This window comes from Monodon monoceros, unplaced genomic scaffold (assembly GCF_005190385.1).
Source record: "Monodon monoceros isolate NGI ecotype Baffin Bay Population unplaced genomic scaffold, NGI_Narwhal_1 Super_Scaffold_8, whole genome shotgun sequence".
NCBI classification, from domain to species: domain Eukaryota; kingdom Metazoa; phylum Chordata; class Mammalia; order Artiodactyla; family Monodontidae; genus Monodon; species Monodon monoceros.
The window spans coordinates 12,200,433-12,222,107 of NW_021703785.1; the positions used below are offsets into that span (position 1 = coordinate 12,200,433).

Consider the following 21,675-nt stretch of genomic DNA (forward strand, 5'->3'; position numbering starts at 1 on the left):
ATTAGCATTTACACACTAATGTATATAAGATAGATAACCACCAACAACCTACTGTATAGCACAGGGAACTATATTCAATGTCTTGTGATAACCTGTAATGGAAAAGAATCTGAAAAAGTATACATACATATATATCTGAATCACTCTGCTGTACACCTGAAACTAATACAACATTGTAAATCAACTATATTCTTCTTTTTTGGAGTCTATTTTTTTAACCATCTTTTATTTATTAAATATAGTTAATTTACAAAGTCGTGTTAGCTTCAGGTGTAAAGTGATTCAGTTATACACATACATACATCTATTCTTTTTCAAATTCAAAACGAAGACTTTTAAATCAAACTAAACTTCATAGTATTTTGAGGATGAATGACAGGATTAAAGGAAGAATCATATCATTCACTTTGGACAATTCTAAGTGCTGAACCTCTTGGCCTGCCAGACTGGCTCTATTTCGGAAAGACAAAGAGACTTTCCTTTCATACAAAAATGCACAGTAGATGACAGAGGAGGAAGCTAAAACAACAGCAGTGAAGGATGCTCTGTAATTCTTAAAGCAATTAAGAATACGAGCTTGTTTCATATTAAACAAAAACCTAAGCTCTCTAAAGATGAATGACACCTCCACTGGACTCACAGCAGTAGGTAAAAGTGCATATAAAGGTGACACAGGGCTCCCCTGGTGGTGCAGTGGTTGAGAGTCCGCCTGCAGATGCAGGGGACACGGGTTCGTGCCCCGGTCCGGGAAGATCCCACATGCCGCGGAGCGGCTGGGCCCGTGAGCCATGGCCGCTGAACCTGCGCGTCCGGAGCCTGTGCTCTGCAACGGGAGAGGCCACGACAGTGAGAGGCCCGCGTACCGCAAAAAAAAAAAAAGGTGACACAGATGTGTCACTCTGTTGTGTAATCAGACAAAAATCAAAAGCGTCAAATTCCGTTAAGGAAAAATCAAGAAACTTCAGCATAAACCCACCAAGAGCAACCCAGACTTTCTGGCTCTTTCAGTCTCAAATTAAAATGTCCTTTTCCACAAAAACAAGAGTCCCAGTAATGCTACCCAGTGGGTGTCTGGTAAACAGAGTCCAGATATTCAACCAACCTCTGTATGGTTAGGACAAATGACACTCCTCAAAAAAATGATATAAATGAACTTATTTACAAAAAAGAAATTGGCCAGGGTAGCCGGCCAACCAACAAATATTAATAGAGGCAAAATACCCATATGCCAGTTTCCTCATCCTTTCTTTCCCTCCTCTCCCGCACAGTCTTAAATATGATTAGGTATAAGTATTGTTCACTAAAAGTAAGACTATGTACTGGAGTTGGTACCAACGGCATTACTCATAGACTCTAGCCATCCAGTAATTTACTCAGAATTCAGTTAAAGAGGGGTAATCAGAAATATTGGAAAAGGCCATGCTAGGTTTAATTTATAGGCCACTAATGTAGATATATCATGGCCCCCAAACAAGTTCTTTTTTCCTCTAAATGGGCATTTGTTGTCAAGCTCCTGATTTGCAAGGTATCTCAGCCATTCACAGAACATTAAGAATCTCAGCTTCTCAAGAAGCTAATCGGGCCTGTGCCTGAGAGAGCCTGAAAGCAAGTCCAGAAGCTAAGGGACAGGTTCTCGAAAGTAGACAGTGTTGGAGGGCAGGGTGATGAATAAACTTAGATTTGCCATCAATGTGTGACTATCAATTCAAGGCTTTCACAGACCATGGGGGCCAAACAGCTGGTGAGAAGGTCGGCTCAGTTTTGAGAGGTTCAGCTCATTTTACCAAGAAGGCCCCAAAGGGGGTCTCATTTTCCTTCATTCGACAAAGATTTAATGGCCGCTGACAATGGCCACAGCCTGTGCCAGGCAGTAGTTGCAGAGAAGTGAACAAAATAAACCAGTGTCTACAGGTACACAAGGGAAAGGTGGCTTTTTTCCCAGCACACACCACTAAGAAGGCAGCCGTGTTCCCAGCTCTCACCCACGCCCTCCCCTGGAAACCCTGCACCACTTTGCGACCCCCAAGCTGGCAAGCAGGCAAGCCTCACGGCAGTGTTCACCGCCAGAAGCATCCCTCAGAGTTAGGTGTTTCCTTTAACAGTCAAGACTGTTCTGGAAACACTCCTGCTATGGTTCTATTTCCTAACTCACGAGGAAGGCTACACACTTCTAACAGAAAGTAGATCCCAAACCCCTTCCCACAAATGCCATGAGGAAAAAACTCCAGCGATAAGAGAGGAGGGAGCAGTGAGTCTTCATCGCCCCTACATCCTTCTAAGGACAGTCTGGGAAATCTCCACATGATGAATATTCAAAGGGCAGGTCAATCGGGTCCCCTCCCCCACTCCACTGAGAGCTCAATTGCATTCCTTTGAGGAAAGGTCAACAGGAAGTGACCTCATGAGAACTTTGCCCTTAATCATGTTAATTTAAGGACTACTGAAGCAACATTAGGGGGGAGAAATTCACAAAACATATGTACAATGTATTATAAAGTTGAAAAAAATTAAACATAGGAAAAAAAATCTAAAAGTTAAGGAAAATGCCTGATGCTGGTAATGGGGGAAGCGGGGAGGGGCCGAGCAGCAGGTATACGGGAACTCTGTGCTTTCCACTCCATTCTGCTGTGGACCTCAAACTGCTCTCAAAATAAGCTGTTTTGGGCTTCCCTGGTGGCACAGTGGTTGAGAGTCCACCTGCCGATGCAGGGGACACGGGTTCGTGCCCTGGTCTGGGAGGATCCCACATGCCGTGGAGCGGCTGGGCCCGTGAGCCATGGCCACTGAGCCTGCGCGTCCGGAGCCTGTGCTCCGCAACGGGAGAGGCCACAGCAGTGAGAGGCCCGCGTACAGACAAAAAATAATAATAATAATAAGCTGTTTCGTTTTTTTTTTTTTTAATTAAGGAAAGGAAAGAAAACATGTAAGGTCAATATGAAGAAGAGAACTATCTGTGTGTGAGGGTGTGTATATGTGTGTGCGTTGCCAGACTACTTTTCTTCACTTTTCAAAGTTTCCACCATGATCCTGTTATTTCTGCAATTAAAAAAAGACAAGTGGGGGCTTCCCTGGCGGCGCAGTGGTTGAGAGTCCGCCTGCCGATGCTGGTGACGCGGGTTCGTGCCCCGGTCCGGGAAGATCCCACATGCAGCAGAGCGGCTGGGCCCGTGAATCATGGCCGCTGAGCCTGCGCGTCCGGAGCCTGTGCTCCGCAACGGGAGAGGCCACAGCAGTGAGAGGCCCGCGTACCGCCAAAAAAAAAAAAAAAAATCTTAAAAAAAGACAAGCGGGAAAAGAATATGAAAAAGAATGTGTATATATATATATATATATATATACGTATAACTGAATCACTTTGCTGTACAGCAGAAATTACCACAACATTGTGAATCAACTGTACTTCAGTAAAATAAGTTCGTCATGGAATATAAAAAAAAGGCACGTGCACACGCACGAGAAACAAGGTTATTTTTAAATGTTTTATTAAGAGGAAAAAAAAAGACTCCATGAAACACAGCCGATTCCCATGTGAAATACATTAGGCCAGGCCTGTGATCCATTGAGGCCACCTAAGCCATTCTGCAAGCCACGCCGGGGACAGGCAGGCAGCCATCCCCCTGCATCGGGCTGGCCCGCTCACAGCCCTGACCCACACAGGCCCTGCCGTCAGAGCTACGGCATCCACCTGCCAGGCTGGCATCGGTGCTGGGGAAAGCCTCATGGCACAGCTCCTTTATTATGTAGCTTCAATCTGAAAACAGATCTCCTTCCCACGCCAGCTCCCCAAACATCAGCCTCCGCGAACCTAACGGGCTTTCATCAGGCCTGGGCTTCCATTTCTCAAAGCTGAGCTTCTGTAAGTGACCTTTGGTACCAGCCACTACATCCAGCAGAGACAGAAGAACATCTGCCAAGTTGGGGCCAAGGCTGGTCTTTGAGACTGGTGACTAAAATGCCTTGAAAGGGAAAATAAAATAGTATCACGGTGCCGCAAAGGAAGAGGAGCTCCTCTGTGAGCTCATCAGAGTGTCCGCATTCTGTCTCCAGAGCCGCTTGCTGCCTGGGGCCTGTGTGAGGTTAAGTGAGGCCCCGGCCTTGCCTGCAAAATTGAAGGGGCGCCAAAACACACACACAATTACTAAGATAATCGTTTTTAACGAATTTTTTGAAAATCAAAAGTAATTTTTTAAAGTTCACAATGAACAAAATAACACACTTTTAAATAAAGGCAGGGTCTGATCCTGAACTTGCAGGATCCAGCTCACGCCGCCCTAGTCTGGCATGCTTGGGTACAGCTGTGCTGGGAGAACATCCCTAACTGAGCCACAAAGAAGAGCATGGATTTGAGGAAAGCCTGATTTCACCGATTAGCTGTGTGACCGTGGGCACGCTACCCAATAATCTAAGTCTCAGCTTCCTCTTCTGTAAAATGGAGATAATACCTTCCTCGTTGGGTAAATGACCAAATAAACATACGTGCAAAGTACAAGCACACTGTCTAGCATAGTACCTGCTACAAAACTGGCAGTCAGGATCCTGACTCCAAGGAGAAGCCGGACATGATTCCTATGTGCTGTTTGTCCTTCTAGCCCATGCAGGAGACTTTCAAGCAGCTTTCAGGGGAAGGGTTTTGAGGGATATTGGGTTTTCCCTACCGTCACCCTGAAGACAGACTTTTCTTATTGTGTCTTCAGCTGGTGGAACTGAGGGCCATTCCTAGCGCTGAATTATGCTGGGGGAAGAGAGCAAGTGGGAATGAAAAACTAGGACGATGCCCACCCTGGTTAGCTCCTCAGGATAAACAGGCAAGTGGTACCCAAACAGCATGGCACGACAAGTAGACAAACAACTTCTGCATTTCTCAGATTCGTCTTCCTACAGCAAAGCACAGCCATTTTTTTAAATAAAAGGAATCAAACCACCAGGGCAATTTCTTATCCCCTGCAGTCCTTGCTAATTTACCTACCAGCCTGGGAGAAGCCACTGTTCCCCTACCACAGGCCTTGAGCCTCACCACCGACTTTGGACCTGATAACGCCAACTCTGGGATTTATTTATGTTACCTTGGACTTACTATTCTCAAACGGTACCTAGAGTCTGAGTTCATGTTTATGAATTATTCTACCTCCAAAACAAAGGCATTCCACTGATCTGAACCACAGACCCCAGGCAACCTTGAACTTCCAACCCAGAAATTTAAAAATACCTTTTGATAACCATCTCCCCTAGACCACCATCTCTCACCCAAGTGTCACGAGCATCTATATTACTGTCAGGTGCCTTGGAAACACTAGGAAGAAGAAAGTGATCTTCAAGTAGGTGGTTTCAATAACACAGCAGGGAAAGATTTGCAATGCCCAAGTATGTCTCAGATGACTGTTTACATGTGGGACCAGGCTTGGCTTAATTTGCAGGAAAAAATCTGAACAGGCTTTTCTTTTCTTCCACCTCTGAGAAACAGTTTGCTTTTCTCATGGTAAATAACATGGCTGGCTAATTATAAAAACAATAAAAATTCATTGTAGGAAATTTACAAAACACAGAAAAGTTCAAAGGAAAAAATAAAAACCACTCACATTATTCCTATCCAAAGAACACCACAGGTAAAACACCCTTTTCTCAATGCATATAGACACGTGCATCTTATACAGAATTTTAAACATATGCGGTCATCTCTTAAGTAACAAACTAAGAGTATAATCCCAAAAGAGGTAAGTTACCCCCAGAAAAAAGAGGGTGAATGAAGAACACTGGAAGTAAGCTCAGAACCTTAGAACCTCATCATCCTGTAGAAGGTCAAGGGTGACTACATTTTACAAAGAAATGGAAAGAAATTATTTGAGACAAAGTTTACCTCTTAAGAGAGTTAAGCTTCAGCAAATATTTACTGAGTACCTACTATGTTCTGGGCACTTTACCAGGCACTAGGAAAGTGGAAGGTGTAAAATACTTCAGAAGAAGTTGCTCTCAATAAACGGGAAAAGACTTCCAAAGCTTTTTCCAATAATAAACTATGTGACCTTCAGCAAGTCATTTAACCTCTTTGTGCCACAGTTTCCTCTTATATAAAATGTGGACTAAAAATTAGGATGGCTGGGATGATCAAATGACTTTGTACACGTAGAGCCTTAGAATTTAGCCTGGGACTTAGAAGTGCTCAATGCAAGTTGGTGCTGAATAAATAAAAGGAGTGGGGAAGAGAAAAAACACAGAAGTATAAACACAGAGCATCGATATTAGCACCCCCCCAGGGTAGATCTTAGCCTTCGGAAAAGCTTCTGGAAGGGGGTGGGCAGGGACTGGGTGGAAAGCTCTCACATACCAAGCAGAGGAAGCGGCAGGTGTACATATGGGGCGATGTGAGGGACGAGGGCTCCTGTGGTTTGTATTAAGAATGGCACAGGGACTTCCCTGGTGGCGCAGCGGTTAAGAATCCGCCTGCCAATGCAGGGGACAAGGGATCGAGCCCTGGTCCGGAAGAGCCCTGGAGCAACTAAGCCCGTGCGCCACAACTACTGAGCCTGCGCTCTAGAGCCCACGAGCCACAACTACTGAAGCCCGCGCGGCTAGAGCCCGTGCTCCGCAACAAGAGAAGCCACCGCAATGAGAAGCCCGCGCACCGCAACGAAGAGTAGCCCCCCCTCGCCGCGACTAGAGAAAGCCCGCGCGCAGCAACGAAGACCCAACGCAGCCAAAAATTAAATAAATAAATAAAGGAACGGCACATGGGGGGATGGGATAGCGGCATATCAGGGGGAGGAGTGAAATAGAGGAGGCGGGGAAAGAAAATGGGGCCAAGACGCCCGATTTCTTTCAGCCATGCTTCTTCTTTCTCAGTTACAGCAAAACAGGCAGAGTTACATTATCCCACATTACAATCACTTCGAAAAGGAATGCTTTCTGGACTGTTCCGATAAAGTCAAATGGAGCTGCTTTATGTATTTTTAAATTACTTTTACAAGTAAGCATTTTCTAAACACTCTATAAAGCGGATGCAGTGAGCTGATGCTTCTTACCTGCTCTCCAGACATCTCCAAACTCATCCATAATGTCTCTCTGAGTTCCTCTAGCATGATACAGCAGACCGCAAATAACATATTTCTTATTTGGGGGGTATTATTAAAAGTAAAGACTTGAGAACCAGATTAGATGAGGAATTTGGTCTTTGCTAATTCACAATAACTGGCTTTCCCCTTTCAAGAAAGGAAGAAAAAATACATATATATAGAAAAATATATAGAAAAAAATACACAGAATCTAAAAGTGAATGGAGCTGTGACCAATACCTTTGCTAAAAAGAATGTCGTTACTTAATGTGTTTATTTGTTGACAGGTTCTGCAGTTAAGATTCAAAGTTCATGGTTTAATAATACAAATAACACCTGCCATGTCACGAGCCTTTTACAAACTGACAGACAATCCCTTTTTAGATATTATCTTCAATTCCCAAAAGAAATCCCAAATTTCCAAAATTCCAAATCTTAACAAATGCTGACCATCAAGCCTTTGACAAGCAATTTATTTAGAATCCATGATTTGTATCTCAATAATTATTATTCAGTAGGTATTATTACCTCCATTTTTAAAATAAGAGAGGAAAGTAGGACTCAGAAATGACATGCCTTGCTCTAGGCCACACAGCTTTTGAGTGGCCAGCGGGGATTTGAACACAGGTCCCTCAAGTCCCGTGGTAGCCAGCTTCCAAGATGGTTCTCAGTGGTCCTTGCCGCCTGGCATCCACGCTTTTGGGTAGTCACCTCCCACTGAATCATGACTGGCCTGTGTGACCCAGAATCTGGAAGTGACACAGTAGGACTTCACAGCCTAGATCATGGCAGTTTCTATCTTGGTCTCCTCATAAATTACTCACTCTGGGAGAATCTAGCTGCCATGCTGTGAGGACACTCAAGCAGCCTGCCCGAGGAGCCTATGGGCTTCCTTGGAAACAGATCCTACCACCCCAGCTGACATCTTTACTACAAATATCCAAGCCAGAGCTGCCTTTCTAAGCCACTCCCAGAGTCCCGTCCCAGAGAAGCTGTGAAAGACAATATTTACTATTGACATAAGTCACTCAATTTGGGAGGAATTTGTCACACAGCAATAGCCAACTAGTACATGTCCTGAAGCCTGTGTTCTTTCCTCCATGTCTATACTGCCTTTCAGCTGCTTCTGTAATTTTATCTCTTAACCACTTTCACTGTATATTCATATAGAGAATTAACAAGATACTGACATCAAACCTATACACCATATCAGGTCTCTGAGATAAGTATCTACAGGACATGTTATTTACATCTATTTCTTGCTGGCATTGTTACAGACTTTATATACACAATTGCTCTTTTTGATCTACCCCTTCAAAAAACAGGCAGCTAACAGAGTTCATGAAGCCTCTGCTAGGTAGTCCAGGAAATGATTTAGTCCTATCTTTGGATAAGCCCCTTGTACAGGTGTTTTTTTAGCATATTTTAAAATAAATAAATAAATAAACAGCCTTGCTGACACAGCACTAAACACCTATTAAAATGGCTACAATAAAAAGTGTTGACAACATCAAGTGCTGGTGAAGACCCCACTTCTGGATCTCTGCCGCTGAGAAATCACGTCCACATCAAAACCTGCGCGTGACAGTTTCTAGCAGCTGTACGTTCATAGCCATTCTATTCACAACTGCCCCAAACTGGAAACGACCCTAATGTCCTTCAACAACTGAATGGCCACACAAACTGTGGTACATCCACACAATGGAATACAACTCAGCAACAGAAGGGAAAGAATGATGGTCACAACAACTTAGAAGAATCTCAGAGACATTTGTGTGAGTGAAAGAAGCCAGTCTCAAAAGGTTACATACTCCGTGATTCCACTTATGAGACATTCCGGAAAAGAACAAACAGTGACAGAGCAAAGATCAGCGGTTAACAGGGGTTGGGGTAGGGGACAGAGGAGGGTGACACAAAGAAACAACAAACGGGAATTTTCTGAGCTGCTGAAAATGTTCCATATCTTGATTGTGGTGTTGGTCACACAAATCAGTACGCGTGGAAAAACTCACACAACAGTACACGGGGGGGAAAGAGTCACTTTTACTGTATGTCATTTTTTTATTATTATTAATGCACATATGCTTTCCTTCCAAAACATTTTCAATTCCTTTTTCCCTTAAAAAGAAATATATCTGTTAAATCACCTTCAGGGCCTAGAGCCCTGTTGATTTCCAAATCTTAAAAAAAAAAAAAAAAAAAACCGCTGATCAAAAGGACTTCTGCAAGCAAGTTACTGAATCTGCGATGTGTCTCTCAGGAGTCCACCGTCTCTCAAGCAATTCCATTCATTATTTTCCTCGACAGGTGAGGACACCTCTCCCACTTGCGTGTCCCTATGAAGAGTCTTGCCCGGGAGCAAACAATCTTTTAGGAGAACATTGATACAACCTCACAGGTTCTCAGTAAACATGTGGCCGGTGAGTAAATGTTGGGGCTTATCCCTGAAATCACAGGAGATTAACTGTATCTGTCCCCAGACTGTCCCAAAGGCAGTCTGACGGTCTCTGGGAAAAATCAGCCCCCCACTTTGGGCCACTCTCTGAGCACGAGGGTGACCATCCACTTAGACGCCTCTTGTTCCGGCAGCCCATGGAGTTAGCACCCTTCAGGGTCAAAAATATCTCAGTTTGGACCCTGAAAAATATATGGTCCCCTTGAAGACGAGGATTTTTCGGCCTGTTTTGTTCACCGATGTGAATCTCAAGAACCGTGCCCTCCGGATAAAAGGTGCTTAACAGATCTTTGTTGAAAGTGAGATAGATCACTTTTATTCTTTCTAGCTTGTGAAGAGTTATTGAGAATCTAAGGAGTTGTGATCTTCTAGCTGTCTAAGATCCTATGATAAGATTTTCATTAATCCATCAAAGAAAGGCTCTTTTCTAAGAACCTAGAAGATACAATAGAAGTTTGAGACATGGCCCCTGACCTCCAGAAACTAACTCTGGGGAAAAAGGCAAAATTCATACATCGGGGAGTAAATAACTAATGATGTGAGATACTCTATGTATAAAACCAGTTATGCACCAGTCAGCTTCCCCAACGCTTCTGTGGCTTATCTCAAAAGGCGAGCCAACGGAACTGAGACACAGACGTTGCTTTGACTGGGAATTTGAAAAATGGGCATGGCTTGGCTGTGTCACAAATGGGTATCTTCCCTCTCAACATACGGTTGTCCTGAAACAGCCCTGTTTGCTGGGGACTGATTAGGGCTGCCACGAACTAACACCTTTGCTCACTAAGTGCTTCTGACCAACAACAGAGAAAGGGGGCACGTAAGGAGTCGTCACAAGTGCGGAGAAAGTAACACACAGGCACACCTCCCATCCCAGCCTACCTGGTGGGCTTCTGCAGGGAACAGTTTTGCTATAAACTCACACCGAGCAAGCTTGATCAATTTCTACCCCTTTCCTCTCATTCCGGAAGGTGTGTCTGAATACAAGCGAGAGGAAGGTTGTTTGGGGATAACGTCTAGTCAGGGACAAATCACTATGACGCCCCTCACGAGGGAACATTAGGTTAGAACTGCTGCTCTCGGAGCTCAGACATCAACCTTTACGTGATGGGGACCCGCAAGCTTCAGCACAGCCCTGGATGGTGGTGGACCGAGGCCTTTCCTTCCTATCTCTGCCCTTCCTTCCCTTCTGATCCCTCTCCCAGGAAGTTTTTTCCCCTTATTTTTGCCTGTCAATCCTACCCATAAAGGCTGCTGTTCCCCACCCTCACCCCATCCTTGTACACCCCCCCCACCCACAAACACACCCATCACAAGAGGGGCCCTTCATCTGGGCTAAACAGCAGTCCTTCCCTGGAGGGGTGGAGATGGGGGTTCAAACTCCAGCTAGGTGATTCTCGATCACAGCAGGAGCGGCATGAATGCTTTAGATACCAGGGAATGGAACACGCGTGACGCTGTCAGCATGACTGAAGGACCACTTGACTTTCAAGGCGGGGCCGTGGATGCTGTCCTTCCTGCAACATGCAGGACAGCGCCACCATCACCAGTAAACTGTCCCGAAGTGCCAGTGGAGAGAACCAGGAAAATGAAGCCAATCCCTAGCGAAAAAGCAGGGCATTGTGAGGGCAACCCCACAGGTGGCTGGAGCCATTGGACCCAGGTCTCCCTTCCTGAGATGACCCACCTCTGCCCTTTCTGAGGTTGGAATTGAGAGCTACGAAATTCCCCCATTCTGCTTCCTATGACTCAAGGTAGGTGTCTGTCCCTTGCAACAAGAGACCCTCTTTTCCATAGATTTATGTACAGATTGTCACTGCAGCCAAATACTGCAAGCAGAAGAAATGACCGATAAAGGGCAACGTTAGGTTCATTATGTAGAACTATACAGGGGGATATTATATAGTCACTGAACATTTTCATTTCAAAGAAAACTCAGTATGGAAAACACTCAGACAATGTTATGGGGGGAAAGTGACTTCTAATTATACATGCATCATTCTCCCGATTTTTAAAAAATGTATGTTTGTATGCATAGAGAAAAATACTGGGAATATATCGAATATGTCAAAAGTCAAATGGAAATAAATCAAATCTTAATCTTCATAAATTTTGACCAGCAGGATTGCAAGGGATTTTTACTTTCTGTTTTATAAGTGAACACTTTTCTAATCCTGCTATAATAAACAGACTACAAAGGGAACACTAAAATAAACAAGCTAACAAACAAAACACACTTCTTTATTGAAAGCTCAACTTAAATGCAACTTCCAACCAGAATCCAATGTCTTACTATCCTGAAAACTTCCACGATTACAGTACCTTCTGCAAAACTCTGGTCATATACCACCTTATATTGTAATTATCTAGATAATTCTCCAATCTGGTCTGGATGCTACACCCTGAGAGCAGGGAACTGCACCCTGTTTTTGTGGCACCAATGGTAACTAGTAATTCAACACAGCTGTTCAATGAATATCTGTTGAATTGGTAAGTCCTTACATAAAGTGAAAATAAAACAGCAGTGAATATGCAAGTCACCCTGGTCAGTTGACCATCTTGATAGTAAGAGGTGGGGGAAGGACCAGATTTCTTTTTTAAAGTCATATCAATTAAATAAAAATAGATAGGAATATTGTGGCTCTATATTCTACAAGTTGTTCACCAGGATATTTTCCGTTCATTTGCTTGGATTACAGTTATTATAAAATTATTCAACTTTTCTTTACAGGCTAACAAATATCTGTGTCTAATTTTCCAACGCGGTAAATCTTTAGTTTACCCAAATCCTGACATTTCCAAGCAGTTCACTCTACTAATAACATTGGCCCCCAGTAAGATTTCATGCCAGACAACCAAAAGATCTGGCAAGATTATAAAGGAAGATATTCATCTCTGATTAATAATGGCCTCACAGGGATTTCGCTGGTGGGGCAGTGGTTAAGAATCCACCTGCCAATGCAGAGGACACAGGTTCAAGCCCTGGTCTGGGAAGATCCCACATGCTGCAGAGCAACTAAGCCTGTGCACCACAACTACTGAAGTCCGCATGCCTAGAGCCCATGCTCCACAAGAGAAGCCACCACAATGAGATGCCCGTGCACCGTAACGAAGAGTAGCCCCCGCTCGCCACAAGTAGAGAAAGCCCGTGCGCAGCAACAAAGACCCAACGCGGCCAAAACTAAATAAATAAATTTATTTTTAAAATAAATAAATAATGGCCTCAAAAATCTCCTAAGCAATATTAAACATGCAGATAAATGCCATTCTAGGTTGACAGAAATGGTAGGCACTGCCATCATTTTTTTCTTAAAGAAATGAAATATTCCCATCAAGTATGTCTTGTTATCCAAACTCCAAATGGTCAATGCTAAGCAGATGTCCTGCAAGGCCATCGTAAGAGGAAAAGGTGAAAATCATGCAGGCTTAGTGACAAGATTGGCACACATTATCAGATACGTAAAGTCCTTAAAAATAGTTCATCTCTCACAGTGACTTGATGCGATCACTAAGCCACTTTCCATATAATTAACAGTAATAAACTCTTTCTCATAGATAATGTTAAATGGCAGATGAAAGATCAAATCTTCCAACCTGTCAGAACAGCTACCATCAAAAAGACAAGAGGGCTTCCCTGGTGGCGCAGTGGTTGAGAGTCCGCCTGCCGATGCAGGGGACGTGGGTTCGTGCCCCGGTCCGGGAAGATCCCACATGCCGCAGAGCGGCTGGGCCCGTGAGCCATGGCCGCTGAGCCTGCGCATCCGGAGCCTGTGCTCTGCAACGGGAGAGGCCACAACAGTGAGAGGCCCGCATACCGCAAAAAAAAAAAAAAAAAAAAAGACAAGAAATAACAAGCGTTGGAGAGGATGTGGAGAAAAGGAACCGTCCAGCACTGTTGGTGGGAATGTAAATTGGTGCAGACACTATGGAAAACAGCATGGAGGCTCCTCAAAAAATTAAAACTAGAACTATCATACAATCCAGCATTTCTACTCCTGGGTATTTAAAGAAAACAAAAACACTAATTCAAAAAGATACACACACCCCTATGTTCACTGCAGCATTATTCACAATAGCCAAGACATGGAAACAACCTAAATGTCCACTGACAGATGAACATATAAAGAAAATGTTATATATACACAATGGGATATTACTCAGCCATAAAAAAGAATGAAACCTTGCCATTTGTGACAACATGGATGGACCTGGAGGGGATTATGCTAAGTGAAATAGGTCAGACAGAGAAAGATAAATACTGTATTTTCACTTATATGTGGAATCTAAAAAACAAATGAATAAATACAACAAAACAGAAACAGATTCACAGATACAGAGAGCAAACTAGTGGCTGCCAAAGGGGAGGAGGGTGGGGCGATGGGCAAAATGGGCGAAGGGGATTAAGAGGCACAAACGACCTGTTATATAATAGGTAAGTCACAGGGATGTAATGTATAGCACTGGGAATATAGTCATTAATACTGAAATAACCTTTGTATGGTGCATAATCTATAAAAATATCAAATCACTATGTTGTACGCCTGAAGCTAACACTGTAAATCAACTATACTTAATTTAAAAAACAAAAAAAGACAAAATATTTTTTAAAAAGAAAGATAAAGTCTTCCAATTAATATATCAGTCAAGATGCTTTAGATGGCAATAACAGAATTAGAAAGTGGGTAAACTTACGGTTTATTACACTAAGTCCAGGTCTGCGTTATTCGGTATACAAAATTAGCTATTATTTAGTGTAGGAAGCTCCAGGTGCAGGAAGATCAGTGACTAAGTGAGGCCCACAGAACTCTGCTTCCATCTTTCAGCCCATCATCCTCTTGCCTTCATCCCAAAGCTAGTCACAATTTTGGCTGCTGTGGTTCCAGGCATCACATTCAGTCCACAGCCCTTGGGTCGCTCTTTCAGAGCACAGAGATATTCCCCAGATCCTTCTTCAAAGACTAGGGCTTCCCTGGTGGCGCAGTGGTTGAGAGTCCGCCTGCCGATGCAGGGGACACGGGTTCGTGCCCCACTTCGGGAAGATCCCACATGCCGCGGAGCGGCTGGGCCCGTGAGCCACGGCCGCTGAGTCTGCGCGTCCGGAGCCTGTGCTCCGCAACGGGAGAGGCCGCAACAGTGAGAGGCCCACGTACCGGAAAAAAAAAAAAAAAAAGACCAACAAATGTTGGAGGCTTCTGAGAAGCACTTTGCCTAAGGACAAAAGGAGCGTGAAGAAGGCTGTGCCATTATTGGCCCGACGACACCGAATGTGTAAGAGTAAAAAGCATGGAGCTGCAGCAGCCCTTCACCGTAACAGCTAATCAGGCCGCAGCAGTCTAATTAACCACTAGGCAACAAGCCAGAGTGCAAAAAGCAACAAGCTGGGATGGCAGGGTGGAAGGACAGAAAGAACCTGGGTGATGCTAAGAGCTGAGGCATGGAACCGGGAGCCCCTCCCTTCTTATTATTCCTTGAGGCACCTAATTGTTTGATGACTTTCACTGCTATTAGTCAAAGATTCTGTCACTGGAAAATAAATGCACGCTTGAAGCTTCCTTGATGTTTTAGGAAAAGAGCACCAATAACTTGCCCAACATCACATTTTAACACCTATACTCCCAACTCCTGTTACCTCTGATCCCAATCTCTAACTTCTGTATTCTAAAATGTCATGGGGTTTTCCTTATACAAATTTTTAAATTTCATTTATTTATTTATTTTTCTTTTCCATTCTGGATTATCACGGGATATTGAATATAGCTCCCTGTGCTCTACTGTAGGCCCTTGTTGTTTACCTGTCCTACATAAAATAGTTTGCATCTGCTAATCATCTCCTCAAACTCCCAATCCATCCTTTCCCCACCCTCCTCCCCCTTGGCAACCACAAGTCTGTTCTCTATTTCTTTGAGTCTGTTTCTGTTGCAGTCATTACAGAAATTTTAATTCAAGTCAAGCAATATTTATGTACCTTCTATGGGCAGGAGGAACAAAAATCAGGAAAACATACTTTCTGACCTGACAACAACGCTTGTTATCTGGTTCAGAAAATGAGGAGAGTACATAAATAACACTATAAAATTCATGCCAAAATAAGGAAACTCAACTCCTTCTACAAGCACCTACGTATGCCATTCCAACCTCTTTTTAGAATGTTACATCTTGCTTTTACCCAGGGCTCCATGTTTTGTATTGATTTCAAAAATATTCATTTTCCACAATCTTTCTGTGTGCTAAAAGAACAAACAATTCAATTCTGAATTTCAGAAATCTATTTGGTCATAACCTGAAACACCTTGTTTCCCCAGATTTTCAAAATAAGCATGGTCTGTTTTTTTGTTTTTTCATTTTCATGTGTTTTCAACTCAGTTTTAGTTAGGAAAGAATAGAACTGCTCCATCCCCATGAAGTAAATGGAGTCTGACCTCTTGAACACAGCAATATTAGTCTATGTCTTACACACAAAAATGTTATTTTTCCAAAGTTGAAAAACTTCCCTGACCTTTAATAAGTTCAATAAGTAGGCCATGTACAATGTTTCCCTAATAACTTTTGCTCTTCAAAAGATACCACTAAAAGAGGAAAAGATTAAAAAATAGCCTCGTAAAAATATTCATAATACATAGATCTAACAATGAACTTGTATATAGAATATACACAGAACTCCTATAATTGTAAAATAAGATGACATTAAGTATATGCAGTTTATTGTATGTCAATTATACTCAAAAGCTATACAAAACAATCAGACAAAAATCAATGAAAAAGAACGAAGTGTTAATGGACACGGCACAAAGGAAGATAGACAAATGGCCAAAAAGCACAGGAAAACTTATCATTTCCCTTTCAGGGAAATATAAAATTAAACCACAGGGAGATACCACTACACATCTACCAGAACGGCTACAATGAAAAAGATGGATAATTTCAAGTGTTCATGAGGATTACAGTACGTGGAACACTCATATATCATTGGCGAGGATGTAAAATGGTACAAACACTTTGGAAAAACAGATGGCAGTTTCTTATAAACACACACTTATCATAAGACCGAGCAATAAAAAGGAAAACAGATCTCCGCACAAAGACTTGTTCACAAATGTTCGTAGCAGCCTTATTCAGAACAGCCCAAACTGGAAACAGCCAGAGTGGCCAAGGGTGACCAGATCAACAAATTGTAGCACATCCAGACACTGAAATACTACAGGGCAACAGAAAGGAACACACTGATAAGATGATGGAGGAAGGGGGAGGGAGGAGGGAAAAGAAGCAGATGGAGGTGGAGAGAGGGGAATAAAAGTAAAGGAGAAATTACATCTAGACCTAGTGAAACTGCAGCACTCCAAAGGATCTTAAAAGCAGCCAGAGAGAAAAGACAATTTACAAATAACAGTTAGCCTGACAGTGGACACTGCAACCACAACAATGGAACCAAAAGAGAGTTGATTAATACAGAATCAACGATCCAGAATTGCGCGCCCAGGTAGTTTATCATTCCGGAACAAATTTAAAGGCACACAAAAACTGAGGTTACCCCCAAGAGATGCTCACTAATGGAACTTCTAAAAAATATATCTCTAAGAAGGAAAGGGAAAGTTATCCCAGAAGCCAATTTTTTCAGGTAGGTTTTACTTTCTTCTTCATGCATTTATTGTCTGATTTTTTTTAAATGAGCCTGTATATTTTTACAATACCCAACTTTAAAGGTTAGCTTAAATTGTTAAATTAGAACAAAACAGAAATGAAATCAAATACCAAATTTTCCAATTCCCAGAACAACAACTTGTCAGGGCTGATATCAAATTTCCCTTAAAAACCTTAAAGAGTAACTTGAAAGGACATGAAAATTAGGTTTACTTATTCACTCAACAAGCATTTAGAAAGGGTTTGCTATGTGCCAGGCACTAGACTAGATCCTGAATTAATATGATGAGAACAAAAAATGAAAGTCATACAATACTGGATTTATGAGTCTTCTAAGATACATTTATGAAAAGGCCAAAGTCTACACATAAAGTGGAGTTACTCTTTGGTGAGGAATATTACATAATAGAGAGTTAAAGGTAATCCAGTTTGGCCTGAGGCCCTTCTGTTTGAAAATGTATGCACAAATATGACCATTTTACACATGAAGTTAATTCAGTGTAAATGATGAATTCCCATATTAAACTGCCCATCTTGCCGTCTGATTTCCATCTCACATTAAATAAGAAAACTGCCTGAGTTCATAGGCAGCACTGAGCATGCGGAGGCACATTGTACCTGATGGTCCCTGGTTTATTTCACAAGTATCAAAGGCTTAAAGCACCCACATTTAATACGTACCAACTGTCCACTTCTGCTCAAAGTATCCACTTGGCAAAACATTTTTAACTGACTTAAACCAGGAGGAGGGCAGCCTATAAAAAGCCAGTTTCTCCACTTCAATATAAACAGTTTCTGGGGGCTTCTTGATTAAAAACAAAGGCAGCATTTGGCATAAAAGGACTGGTGAAATCAGTATTTCAAATAATTTTGAATGGAAACCGTTGGGCTCTGCTCTTCCCAGACATGTGGAAGTGCTTAAGGCAGTAACCTGGCGGAAACAGAGGGTGAGGGGCCTATGATGAAGTGAGGCCACAGCAGAAACTCTAACCATTAAAAAGCAAGGAAAAATTTTTTTTAAAAGTTGATCCACCGCTTCCCATTCAATAGTCAGGCTTGGAGAGCCCTCCTTTCAATCAAAAGTACCAAATAATATGAGAGGTGCAGCCCCAGGAACCTTTAAAAGCCCACCCTCTCCCCTCCCAGGCAATGGTAAGCAACACTTGGAATACCTGTGCACCCAAAGTAGAAAGGACTTGAGTGACTGTATTTGGGGATTATAAGAGCCCTTCTCTTGTCTGTAGCATCTTCAGTTCAAGGGGAAAGTGCATTTCACTAGGCAGGTCTCTGAAATAAGCAAGGCCAGTTACTAAAGCTTTTGCTGTCAAAGCTCTAGCCAAGTACCTACAAATCCATACAACTTTCCTCATCCTCTAGGAAAGCCATAATGCCGTCTTCCCTAAACTGTTCAGTATGCAAAAACTGGGCTCCTGTGTCTTCTCCAGCATTCTCTAACCTCCTCAAGGATGGAAAAAGGTTTTCTTTTCTGATGTCTATCACAGGCACCCTCCTTATAAATACATATCATTTTCCAAATGAATTAAACTCTTCTATGAATATTAGAGCTCAATGAATATTAGAGGATGAATCCCACTTTAAAAAAAAAAAACTAACCCTTTCAATACTATATTCAATTCTTATTTTCTTAAAACCATTTCCTTGGACAGTTTCTTAAATAAAAAGCAAAACAAAAATATTCACCCAGGTTCCTCATGGTCTTAAGATAATTATGGCATAACTGCAACATACCAGAAGAAAATTATCTAGGATAGATTTTTAAATCTCCTTTTAGTAAATGTGGCCCGCAGAGCACCATTAGTATTCTATTAAGACCTAAGGAATTCAATCCCTGTATAAAATTCCAGAAAAAGACTATGTGAAAAGGGACATTATAAACCTACCTTCAGGATTCCCACAGGGGAAGAACACCTTAAATGAAAAACCACACCCCAACTCACAGGGGGCATGCTACCGAATCTGTGATCCTATGGAGCACAGCTACATCATCACCAAGTATTTCAAGTTTCTCGTCCACGTAGAAGAAAGAAGAGATTCTGGGAAGCCCTGGGCTAGCAGCTCACTATTTCCACCAACACCTCGCCCAGTAAGCCAGCCACTGGCCAATAATGTGTCTCTTCATTTTTCCCAGAAGCAGCTCTATTAGCCAGACATTCTAAAAACACAAACGTTTCATTGTGCTTGGAGTAACTCCAATATTGGTGCCTTGCTGCAGAACGATGCTGCAGGAATATAAAGTGAGCCATGTGTACGCTGAACCCACACGAAGAGCATCAGAAACTGTCAAACCCAGAAGACCAACCAACCCCCAGGAAAGGCTGAAGGTAAACCCGGGCCGGAAGGCTGTGGAATGTGGGAAGACAACCAAACGCAGGAGACTTCAGAAGGGCCTGCCTGATGGCAACAATGAGGACAATTTTTAAGGCAAATGTCCCAAAGCTCTCAGGGCCAAAAAGGCCTTTCTTCCTCCTTTCTGTCCTGTTTAGACTGAATAAGAAAAGCAAGACAATGCTGGAAGATGTTCTGGAATGGGCTTGGCCAAGTCACCACAAGCAAAGCGCAGTGAACCTAACCCACTGCTAGGCTGGGGTTTGGCTCTGCTGAAGACCCTGCCTGCTGGGTGGGGGAGATGGGGGTCCCCAAAAACCATGGCTAAGGGGGAACCGTGGAACAGGGGAGGGCGGGGCTGAGCAAGCCAAACCTGGGAAACTAACAAGAAAGACGTCAACAACAATAATAAAATGAAACAGCCAGAGGCCACCACGGTACTCCAGAAGAATCGGAGACAGGCTGAGCCGGCTAAACTATTCCACATGAAAGGCAATCTCTCCACATCTCAAGGGGCTGACCTGATCCCAGGGTCCTCGTTTCTTTGTGCGCCTCACCTCCCTCGTTTCTGGGGGATCCTGCACAGACTCCAGCTGGGCTCCAACTGCCATAAACGACATCCAGACTGATTACGGGGAACTCATTTTTTTCCCCTCAAACAAAACACACACACACACACACACTCAAAGGTCTAGCAGGATCACACAGCTAAAGTTTCCGGAACTTAAATCGTAAAACCACAATCAGAAGTTGTTGTTTGGAAATGCTCACCACAAAAATCTCTGTCCTTTGCTTAAAAAAAAAAAAAAAAAAAAAGGAAGAAAAGAAAAAAAAACTTTGCTCTTCATAAAGGTTGGCGGCAAAGAGGGACAAAATCTAACTTAGGCAGAGGGCGTGTTCCTCTTTGTCACCCACCGGGGTCCTCGCGCCAGCGTGGGCGAGCGGAGGGCACCCGGCAGCGTGGTGGCAGCGGCGCCAAAGGCCACCTCCCCGGTCCACGGTCGGTCGCAGGGGCCGAGATTGCAGCCGGAGGTCCGGAAGCCGCGTCCGGCGCTGTCAGCGCGCCGGGTGGGATGGGAGGAAGAGGGGGAAGGGCGCCGCGGGGCGGGGGAGGCGAGAGGGGACGCGCGCGGAGCCCGCAGCCCGAGTCCCCGGGGGTAAGAGGAGGGTGCAAGGGGCGGCGCGCAGCCCGGAGGCCCCCGAGCTCCGGCTATTGTTGCCGGGCTGCCCCGGGCCCGGAGGGCGACTCTCCCGCCTCAGTAGGGGAAGCCCGATCCCACCCGCCGCGCCCTCCTCCGGGCAGGACCCGCGGGCCACGCAGCTACCTCCACCCGCGCCCCGGTCGGTCGGCTCCGGGCGCCCGACTCGCACAAGTTGCCGCCAGTCCGCCGGGATCATTGTTCGCCGCGCGCCTCCTACCTCCACGGCGCAGGCGGCTCCGGCTCCCACTCCCGGCCTCCGGGCTCCGCAGCTCCGAGCTCCCGGCGGCCGAGGGCGCGGCGACTCCGGCTGCGCGTGCGGCGGGGACGCTCGGCTATTAATACCCGCGGGCGGCGGGGGCGGCGGCGGCGGCGCGGACACGCGAGCGGGGCTGGCGGTGGCCGGCCGAGGTCCGAGCCATCAAAGGTGGCGCGGGGCGGAGGGGAGGGCGGAGCAGGCGGGGTGGGTGGGGAGCGGGCTCAGGGTCGCCATGGCCGCCTCGACGCCGGGCCGAGCGCCACTCGCGCGGGGAGGAGCGGCGCAAAGCGGGCGGCGGCCGCGTCCCCGCCCCGCGCGCCAGCCGAGCGCCCGCAGCCCTGCGCCCGCGCCGGCCCCGCCGCCTCCAGACAGGCGAGCGGGAAGTGAAGGAAGGCGAGCCCCTCCCCGGTCCTGGGCCGGCCCCTCAGCGGGGGGAGCCCTGGCGCCGCGCAGCCCGAGCCGCGGGGACAGCAAGAGAGCCACAGCCCCCTCCAGCGTCCGCGCCCGCGACCTGCGCGCCGGCGCGCCCCGCCCCGCTCCGCCCCGCCCCGGGGGCAGGTGCGCCGAGGGGCCGCCTGCCCGAGCGCCCCTCCCAGGCCGGGGAGCCCACCTCCGATCCGCGCCTTACTTGGTCCTACGGCTGCAGCCGGTCTCTCCGCTCGGCGCCGCGGGGCCGAGCGCAGGAAGCTCCGCGGAGTGCGCTGCGCCACCAGGGACGCGGCAGTCCAGCCT

At 45.1% G+C, this 21,675-nt stretch overlaps 1 protein-coding gene across 4 annotated transcripts in view; it reads right to left on the reverse strand.

The window, feature by feature from the left end:
- FARP1 (FERM, ARH/RhoGEF and pleckstrin domain protein 1) overlaps window positions 1-21,121 on the reverse strand; it is a 292,071-nt gene extending 270,950 nt beyond the window's left edge. For 2 of the 4 annotated variants that reach the window (XM_029209915.1, XM_029209911.1), the window contains exon 1: window positions 20,905-21,121. The gene's annotated coding sequence lies outside the window, so the exon portion shown is untranslated. Of the gene's footprint in view, window positions 1-20,256; window positions 20,278-20,810; window positions 20,860-20,904 lie in introns of those variants that run through there. The other 2 variants (XM_029209914.1, XM_029209913.1) reach the window with 2 other exon arrangements.
- Window positions 21,122-21,675: the final 554 nt, after the last annotated feature.